This window comes from Pelophylax lessonae (assembly GCF_965119305.1).
Source record: "Pelophylax lessonae genome assembly, chromosome: 9".
NCBI lineage: Eukaryota > Metazoa > Chordata > Amphibia > Anura > Ranidae > Pelophylax > Pelophylax lessonae.
The window spans coordinates 254,961,137-254,972,480 of NC_138776.1; positions in this window are offsets into that span (position 1 = coordinate 254,961,137).

Sequence of the window (11,344 nt, forward strand, 5' to 3'; positions counted from 1 at the left end):
CCTCTTCTTCAGATCTCTGGACTCTAAAGAAGAGGGCACCTATCCTCAAAACATGGCGGACTTCGTTATGCTGGAATTGGTGCATTGGACAAGAGCGTGCAGGTCACTGTGGATATTGAGGAGCTTGATATCATGTACTGTTTGTGAGTACACATCTGTTTACCTTAACCACTTAACGTCCGCCCTACATGGTGGCCGTTCTGTTAAGGATCACATGTATATATACGTTATTGTGCACTTCCGCCTACAGGGGGCGAGTGGCTTCTGCTGTGATTAGTCAACGCAGAAGCCGATCAGCAGGTGCCAGTGGATGTCCGCCGGCACCCGCCAATCGTTGGGAAGACACACAGGACGGAGCTCTGCCTATGTAAACAAGGCAGAGTTCCATTCTGACAAAGGGGGCCGTGATGGAAACTGATGTGTACTCACAAACAGCACATGATATCAAGCTCTTCGATATCCACAGTGACCGGGACGCTCTGGTCCACTGCACCATTCCCAGCGGAGGGAAGACGCTTCCAATTTCTAATGTGTTTTGAGGGTAGGTACCCTCTTCTTCTGAGCCCTGGACTCTGAAGAAGAGGTTACCTAAGCTCGAAACACATCAGCCATTGGAAGTGTCTTCCCTACTCTGGGATTGGCGCTTTGGTCCACTACACCAATCCCAGCGTAGAGAAGACACTTCCAATGTTTTGAGGGAAGGTACCCTCTTATTCTGAGCCCTGGACTCTGAAGAAGACAGTACCTACCCTCGAAAGACGTCGGCCATTGGAAGTGTCTGCCCTACTCTGGGATTTGCGCTCTTGTCTACTGCGCCATTCCTAGCACAGGGAAGACACTTCCAATTTATAACGTGTTTCAAACATGGTACCCTCTTATTGTGAGCCCTGGACTCTGAAGAAGAGGGTACCTACCCTCGAAACACGTCGGCCATTGAAAGTGTCTTCCCTACTCTGGAATTGGCACTCTGGTCCACTGCACCAATGCCAACGTAGGGAAGACACTTTCAATTTCTAATGTGTTTTCAGGGTAGGTACCCTCTTCTTCTGAGCCCTGGACTCTGAAGACGAGGGTACCGTCACTCAAAACACGTCGGCCATTGAAAGTGTCTTCCCTACTCTGGGATTGGCGCTCTGGTCCACTGCGCCAATCCCAGCGTAGGGAAGACGCTTCCAATTTCTAATGGGTTTTGAGGGTAGGTAACCTCTTCTTCAAATTCTGAAAAAGAGGGTACCTACCCTTGAAACATGTCAGCCATTGTCAGTGTCTTCCCTGCAACAGAGGCTCCATCAATGATCACAACAATTAAGACATAGTGGTGGGAGGAGGTGGTCTCCTATAACATCATTGCTCCTCCAGTAGCAGGGAAGCTGAGCCAGAAACTTGGAAACTGGGTTCTCAGAGAAATTCTAAGGGGGGATTGGGGGGGGGGGGGGGGCTATGCCAACACTAAAAAAAATCAGTTTTGTATGAAAAATGTTAAAAAATTATTTCAGCGTGAAAAAAATCAAATCTTGTGCAGGAAAAACAAAAAAAGTTTTGATTGTTCAAGGGACATTCTGGTCTAATACAGACTGCCCGCCCCTTATTTTCTCAACATCCTGGAATCAATCTGGGAAGACACCGTTCCCGGATTTCAAGCTCCACCCTCTCTGTAGTCCTTATAGAGAGGGATCCTGCACGAAATCCTATGACAAGACTGCCGTCCTAAGCAGGAGCACTGTGAAAAGCCAGCTGAATGTAAAGTAAAGATGTAGGATGCACGTTCTGACTTTACCACGGCTGCAGTGTCTCCTGGAGCCATTAGCTTGTTTCCCTTTCCATATCAGAAGAGTAATTCATCCGTGACCTTACAGATCATGTCAAACTCACTGTCCTCTCAGAGGTGTGCAGAGCACATAGTGGGCCCCGGAGAGACTCCAGGCGGCAAGCGAGGTGCCTGTACTTAGACAGGTACTCATACTGCAGTGTTTTGGATTGCTCCCTGTTGCATAAGGAATTGTACAACGATACTGGACCCCGGCTCATTTTCATACACAGAAATGCATTTGTTCAGTCTAAAATATACTTTTATTCAATAAAAATGTATATAGCCTGAATTGGAGTGTGTATGCTTTACTAGATTTATCTGAGAGAGTGTAGATCGCTTGATAAGATAATACATACAGTATATATAGATTTAGGAGATGATCAGATAATATGTATACATTTAGGAGAAGACCGATAAATAGATGAAATAGAGGGATGGATGGACAAAATCGATGGGTGGATACAATAGATGCGATAGATACTATGTGGATGGATATATACCGTAGACATATACAATAGATGCGATGGATACTAAGTGGATGGATAGATACCGTAGGTATATACAATAGATGCAATAGATACTACGTGAATGGATAGACACCATAGATATATACAATAGATGCTGTAGATACTTTGTGGATGGATAGATACCATTAGATATATACAATAGATGCGATAGATACTTTGTGGATGGATAGATACCGTAGATGTATACAATAGATGCGATAGATACTACGTGGATGGATAGATACCCTAGATATATACAATAGATGCGATGGATACTAAGTGGATGGATAGATACCGTAGATATATACAATAGATGCGATAGATACTACGTGAATGGATAGACACCATAGATATATACAATAGATGCTGTAGATACTTTGTGGATGGATAGATACCATTAGATATATACAATAGATGCTATAGATACTACGTGGATGGATAGATACCGTAGATATATACAATAGATGCGATAGATACTACGTGGATGGATAGATACCATAGATATATACAATAGATGCTGTAGATACTTTGTGGATGGATAGATACCATTAGATATATACAATAGATGCTATAGATACTACGTGGATGGATAGATACCGTAGATATATACAATAGATGCGATAGATACTACGTGGATGGATAGATACCATAGATATATACAATAGATGCATTAGATACTATGTGGATGGATAGATACCATAGATATATACAATAGATGCTATAGATACTATGTGGATGGATAGATACCATAGATTTATACAATAGATGCAATAAATACTACGTGGATGGATAGTTAGCGTAGATATATACAATAGATACTATGTGGATGGATAGATACTGCAGATATATACAATAGATGCGATAGATACTTTGTGGATGGATAGATACCGTAGATGTATACAATAGATGCGATAGATACTACGTGGATGGATAGATACCCTAGATATATACAATAGATGCAATAGATACTACGTGGATGGATAGATACCATAGTTATATACAATAGATACTATGTGGATGGATAGATACCATAGATATATACAATAGATGCTATAGATACTACGTGGATGGATAGATACCATAGATATATACAATAGATGCAATAGATACTATGTGGATGGATAGATACCGTAGATATTTAAAATAGATACGATAGATACTATGTGGATGGATAGATACCGTAGATATATACAATAGATGCGATAGATACTATGTGGATGGATAGATACTGTGTGGATGGATAGAGACCGTAGATACATATACAATAGATGCGATAGATATCGTAGATATATACAATAGATACTATAAGGATGGATAGATACCGTAGATATGTACAATAGATGCGATAGATACTATGTGGATGGATAGATATCGTAGATATATACAATAGATACTATAAGGATGGATAGATACCGTGGATATATACAATAGATGCGATAGATACCATAGATATATACAATAGATACTATGTGGATGGATAGATACCGTAGATATATACAATGGATGGATAGATATTGTAGATACATACAATAGATACTATGTGGATGGATAGATACCGTAGATATATACAATGGATGGATAGATATTGTAGATATATACAATAGATACTATAAGGATGGATAGATACCGTAGATATATACAATAGATACTATGTGGATGGATAGATACCGTAGATATATACAATGGATGGATAGATATTGTAGATATATACAATAGATACTATAAGGATGGATAGATACCGTAGATATATACAATAGATACTATGTGGATGGATAGATACCGTAGATATATACAATGGATGGATAGATATTGTAGATATATACAATAGATACTATAAGGATGGATAGATACCGTAGACATATACAATAGATACTATGTGGATGGATAGATACCGTAGATCTATACAATAGATGTGATAGTTCGGTAGATGGATACATAGATACACTATATTGTCAAAAGTATTGGGACGTCTGCCTTTACACTCACATGAACTTTAATGGCATCCCAGTCTTAGTCCGTAGGGTTCAATATTGAGTTGGCCCACCCTTTGCAGCTATAACAGCTTCAACTCTTCTGGGAAGGCTGCCCACAAGGTTTAGGAGTGTGTCTATGGGACTGTTTGACCATTCTTCCAGAAGAACATTTGTGAGGTCAGGCACTAATTTTGGATAAGAAGGCCTGGATCGCAGTCTCCGCTCTAATTCATCCCAAAGTTGTTCTATCAGGTTGAGGGCAGGACTCTGTTCAGGCCAGTCAAGTTCCTCCACCCCAAACTTGCTCATCCATGTCTTTATGGACCTTCCTTTGTGCACTGGTCCAAATCATTTGGTGGAGGGGGGGATTACGGTGTGGGGTTGTTTTTCAGGGGTTGGGCTTGGCCGCTTAATTTCAGTAAAGGGAAACTCTTAAGGCGTCAGCATACCAAGACATTTTGGTCAATTTCATGCTTCCAACATTGTGGTTGCTTTGGGATGCTCCCAACTATTTGGGGTTGGCCCTTTCTTGTTCCAACATGACAAGTGCACAAAGGAAGGGTCCATAAAGACACGGATGAGCGAGTTTGGAGTGGAGGAACTTGACTGGCCTGCACAGAGTCCTGACCTCAACCCAAAAGTTGGGAGCATGAAATTGACCAAAATGTCTTGGTATTCTGACGACACACAAAACTGCCGCATTACAGGTGGCATTTCCCCATCTCGTACTGCCGACCTTAGTGCAAACATATAAGTATGAGGAGGCGGAGCATCTCCTCCAGGGAATGTCCCTCACGTGATCGTAGTGTGCGCAATGACGTCAGACATCAGCGCACTTAATCTCACACAGGGCAGGCTGGATCTTCTAGGGGGGTCGGCACAGCAGACACAGGATGACAGGACAGACAGCGGGTGTTTGGTGGACCGGTCCAGTGGTGAGTTATGGAAGAAGATAACAGGATATATAATATTTTCTAAATGTTATATTTATGTAAAATAATGGGGGTGGGGGGGGGGGCAGCATTTTATTATTGGACCCAGGCAGCACAATGCCTTGGGCCAGCCCTGCTGTCACTAAATATAATGGTTACTTTACAGTCCTATACACATGCTGTGTTTGTTTCACTTTGCTTCAAAAATTACACCCCCTGTCGCTTTCTTGTTGCTTCAAAGCCTCCATAGAAGTCCATGACAATGCTCGCTTACAGGACCTGAAGCTTTTGAGCGGGTTTTATTCAGTGTTAGCTTCACTCCCTTTTGTAGGTATCGCACGTATGAGATATCCCAGAATTCTAACTTTCTAAAATACTGAATTTTGGGTTTTCAATAGCTGTAAGCCATAATCAACATTAAAAGAAAGAAATGCTGGAAATATTTCACTCTGTGTGTAACGCATCTATATAAAATATGAGCTTCACTTTTTAAAATAGAATTATTCAAATTAACTTTTTGATGATATTCTAATTTTACGAGATGCACCTGTATACACATGGACGAGTGACCGCTGATGATGTCTTTCCAATTCACTTGTTGGTTTCCCATTGCATCCTGGGATATCTCATACCTGCGATACCTCCAAAAGAAAGTAAAGCTAACACTGAATAAAAGCCCCTCAAATGCTTCAGGTCCTGTCAGCGAGCATTGTCATGGACTTCTATGGAGTCTTTAAAGCACTAAAAAAGCGACATGGGGTGTCATTTTTGAAGCGAAGCAAATGAAACACAACGTGTGTACCAGGACTGTGAGATAACCATTCTATTTAGTGACAGGAGCACTAAAATATGCACCTATATATTCTGGGAGTATCTGGTGCAGACGTCACATCTGGTGTGGAGCAGCAGGAAGGTGAGCAGGGTCCAGACTGGAGCTGAGCAACTACTAAACGGCACACATGGTGTGAAACATGGGAGCGCTATAGCAGAAGGTGCGCAGAGACCGGAGAGAGAGGACTGAGTGGTGGAGGATCAGCAGAGCTGGGGGACGGGAGCAGGAGAAACTAGCAGATGTCATGCGTGGTGAGCAGCGTAGAAGCAATACAGAGTTAGGTGAAGGGGGGCCAAAGAGAGAAGAGGATCAGCAAACCAGAGGATCAGCAGAGCTGGGGGAACTACTGAGTGGGAGATCAGCAGAGCTGGGGGAACTACTAAGTGGGGCATCAGCAGAGCTAGGGGAACTACTGAGTGGGGCATCAGCAGAGCTGGGGGAACTACTGAGTGGGGCAGCAGCAGAGCTGGGGGAACTACTGAGCGGGGCATCATCAAAGCTGGGTGTACTACTGAGCGGGGCATCAGCAGAGCTGGGGGAACTACTGAGTGGGGCAGCAGCAGAGCTGGGGGAACTACTGAGCGGGGCATCATCAAAGCTGGGTGTACTACTGAGCGGGGCATCAGCAGAGCTGGGGAACTACTGAGTGGGGCATCAGCAGAGCTGGGGGAACTACTGAGTGGGGCATCAGCAGAGCTGGGGGAACTACTGAGTGGGGTATCAGCAGAGCTGGGGGAACTACTGAGTGGGAGATCAGAAGAGCTGTGGGGACTACTTAGTGGGGAATCAGCAGAGCTGGTGGAACTACTGAGTGGGGGATCAGCAGAGCTGGGGGAACTACTGAGTGGGGCATCAGCAGAGCTGAGGGAACTACTGAGCGGGGCATCATCAAAGCTGGGTGTACTACTAAGCGGGGCATCAGCAAAGCTGGGGGAACTACTGAGCGGGGCATCAGCAGAGCTGGGGGAACTACTGAGTGGGAGATCAGCAGACCTGGGGATTACTACTGAGTGGGGGATTAGCAGAGCTGGGGGGACTACTGAGTGAGAGATCAGCAGAGCTGGGGATTACTACTGAGTGGGGGATTAGCAGAGCTGTGGGAACTACTGAGTGGGGGATCAGCAGAGTTGGGGGGGAAGTAATGAGTGGGGCATCAGCAGAGCTGGGGGAACTACTGAGTGGGGCATCAGCAGAGCTGTGGGAACTACTGAGTGGGGCATCAGCAGAGCTGGAGGAACTACTGAGTGGGAGATCAGCGGAGCTGGTGGAACTACTGAGTGGGAGATCAGCAGAGCTGGTGGAACTACTGAGTGGGAGATCAGCAGAGCTGGTGGAACTACTGAGTGGGAGATCAGCAGAGCTGGGGGAACTACTGAGACGGGCCTCACGAGAGCTGGGGGAACTACTGAGCGGGGGATCAGCAGAGCTGGGGGAACTACTGAGCGGGGGATCAGCAGAGCTGGGGGAACTACTGAGTGGGGCATTAGCAGAGCTGGGGGAACTACTGATTGGGGGATTAGCAGAGCTGGAGGAACTACTGAGTGGCGGATCAGCAGAGTTTGGGGGAAGTACTGAGCGGGGGATCAGCAAAGCTGGGGGAACTATTGAGCGGGGGATCAGCCGAGCTGGGGGTACTACTGAGCGGGGGATCAGCAGAGCTAGGGGAACTACTGAGTGGGGGATCAGCAGAGCTGGGGGAACCACTGAGTGGGGCATTAGCAGAGCTGGGCATCAAACATCACTGAAGCATCAAAAAAGAATGTTTTCAAAAGGCTGTTTTCAGCATGATGGCCAAATCTGGAGAACACAAGATGGTCAATAAAGCCATCGGCATAGAAGTTTGTATCCTATGAGCTAAGGAACGTGATCTGGTTATGGTCGATAACTGTAGAAAAAGACACAAATAGCTACAAGTGAGACTGGTCAATAAAATATAATTAAGGGGGGATGAAGGTCCATTTGTGGCTTCAACAGGAGGACACAGATGAGTTTGGAGCTCAGAGAGAACTCAACTCTCCAGAGGAAAGCCGAAGAACACTCAACCTACCGAAAATAATTTGAGGAAGTGAGAAGTTCAGCTGAAAGCTAAACTCCAGGAATTCAGCTACTTTGTAAAAACTGCAGGCGTACCAGGAGTTAAGGCTCCTTTCACACGGGCCTTCCACCCCCGGCGGACTCCGTTTTGCTCAGAGGGGATCGATCAGCTGAACAGGCAGATGAAAGGTCCATCTCCGCTCATTGTGCAGAGACGGAGGTCCATCTCAGCTCATTGTGCAGAGACGGAGGTCCACCTCCGCTCATTGTGCAGAGACGGAGGTCCATCTCCGCTCATTGTGCAGAGACGGAGGTCCATCTCCGCTCATTGTGCAGAGATGGAGGTCCATCTCCGCTCATTGTGCAGAGACGGAGGTCCTTCTCAGCTCATTGTGCGGAGACGGAGGTCCATCTCCGCTCATTGTGCAGAGACGGAGGTCCATCTCCGCTCATTGTGCAGAGACAGAGGTCCATCTCCGCTCATTGCGCAGAGACGGAGGTCCAGCTCCGCTCATTGTGCAGAGACGGAGGTCCAGCTCCGCTCATTGTGCAGAGACGGAGGTCCATCTCAGCTCATTGTGCAGAGACGGAGGTCCACCTCCGCTCATTGTGCAGAGACGGAGGTCCATCTCCGCTCATTGTGCAGAGACGGAGGTCCATCTCCGCTCATTGTGCAGAGACGGAGGTCCATCTCAGCTCATTGTGCGGAGACGGAGGTCCATCTCCGCTCATTGTGCAGAGACGGAGGTCCATCTCCGCTCATTGTGCAGAGACGGAGGTCCATCTCCGCTCATTGTGCAAAGACGGAGGTCCATCTCCGCTCATTGTGCAGAGACAGAGGTCCATCTCCGCTCATTGCGCAGAGACGGAGGTCCATCTCCGCTCATTGCGCAGAGACGGAGGTCCTTCTCAGCTCATTGTGCGGAGACGGAGGTCCATCTCCGCTCATTGTGCAGAGACGGAGGTCCAGCTTTGCTCATTGTGCAGAGACAGAGGTCCATCTCCGCTCATTGCGCAGAGACGGAGGTCCATCTCCGCTCATTGTGCAGAGACGGAGGTCCTTCTCAGCTCATTGTGCGGAGACGTAGGTCCATCTCCGCTCATTGTGCGGAGACGGAGGTCCATCTCCGCTCATTGTGCAGAGACGGAGGTCCAGCTTTGCTCATTGTGCGGAGACGTAGGTCCATCTCCGCTCATTGTGCGGAGACGTAGGTCCATCTCCGCTCATTGTGCGGAGACGGAGGTCCATCTCCGCTCATTGTGCAGAGACGGAGGTCCATCTTCTCTCATTGTGCAGAGACGGAGGTCCATCTCCGCTTATTGTGCGGAGACGGAGGTCCATCTCCACTCATTGTGCGGAGACGGAGGTCCATCTCCGCTGATTGTGCGGAGACGGAGGTCCATCTCCGCTCATTGTGCGGAGGCGGAGGTCCATCTCCGCTCATTGTTCGGAGACGGAGGTCCATCTCCGCTCATTGTGCAGAGACGGAGGTCCAGCTCCGCTCATTGTGCAGAGACGGAGGTCCATCTCCGCTCATTGTGCAGAGACGGAGGTCCATCTCCACTCATTGTGCGGAGGCGGAGGTCCATCTCCGCTCATTGTTCGGAGACGGAGGTCCATCTCCGCTCATTGTGCAGAGACGAAGGTCCAGCTCCGCTCATTGTGCAGAGACGGAGGTCCATCTCCGCTCATTGTGCAGAGACGGAGGTCCATCTCCGCTCATTGTGCAGAGACGGAGGTCCATCTCCGCTCATTGTGCAGAGACGGAGGTCCATCTCCGCTCATTGTGCAGAGACGGAGGTCCAGCTCCGCTCATTGTGCAGAGACAGACTTGTCAGATCCCCGCTCTCCTCTATGAGGAGGTCGGATGAAAACGGACCGCCTGTCTGTTTTCATCCGAGCTGATCCTCCAGACGGATAGAAAATAGGGTTCCCATCCATCCGAATTTCACGGACAGGATCGGATCGGAGAGTAGCAGGTGTCAGCGGAGATGTCAACGCTGACATCCGCTGCTCCATAGAGGTACATGGAGCGTCCGATCAGGTCCCCCTGAAAAAACTGACAGGCGGACCGGATCTGAAAGGGGGCCTAAGTCTAAAGAGGTGCCTGCTGCCTCAAAGACTTATCTCTATTATTGTGCTCCAGGATGATAACTTCCGAAGCTGCTTGCTGTGGTCTCGGTTCCTTCAAAAGCAGAGTTGCTAGAACTGCTATGCCTGCCCCTTTACTCCTCCTGCCCTGTCACAGAAGCCTTTGTATTATGTGAACAAAATACAAAGGCTTCTGTGAATGGGCATCAGAGGGGAGGGGCAGGCATAGCTGCTCTCTGTTCGTCTCTCCTCTCATGGTCGGGGTGTATCCTCCAAGGAGTGTAATAAACCTTTGACAAATAAATGATAGAGATAAGTCCCAGAGCTGATATGCACCTAAATACAATGTACTCATAGTGTAACGGCACTTGCAAAGTTGCTGAATTCCTACAATTCAGCTTGAAACTATGTAAGGAACAGAGCCAGAAGCTAAAATGGTCTGATGTATAGGGAGGACTCTGAGATCTAGAGGGGGCTCTCATGTATAGGGAGGGGCTCTGACATATGGAGGGGGCTCTGATGTATAGGGAGGACTCTGACATATAGAGGGGAATCTGTTGTATAGGGAGGACTCTGACATATAGAGGGGACTCTGATGTATAGGGAGGACTCTGACATATGAGGGGGCTCTGATGTATAGGGAGGACTCTGACATACAGAGGGGGCTCTGATGTATAGGGAGGACTCTGACATATGGAGGGGGCTCTGATGTATAGGGAGGACTCTGACATATAGAGGGGGCTCTGATGTATAGGGAGGACTCTGAGATATAGAGGGGGCTCTGATGTAAAGGGAGGACTCTGACATATAGAGGGGGCTCTGATGTATAGGGAGGACTCTGAGATATAGAGGGGGCTCTGATGTATAGGGAGGACTCTGACACATAGAGGGGAATCTGATGTATAGGGAGGACTCTGACATACAGAGGGGGCTCTGATGAATAGGGAGGACTCCGACGTATGGAGGGGGCTCTGATGTACAGGGAGGACTCTGACATATGGAGGAGGCTCTAATGTATAGGGAGGACTCTGACATACGGAGGGGGCTCTGATGTATAGGGAGGACTCTGACATATGGAGAGGGCTCTGATGTATAGGGAGGACTCTGAGATATAGAGGGGGCTCTGATGTATAGGGAGGACTCTGACATATGGAGGGGGCTCTGA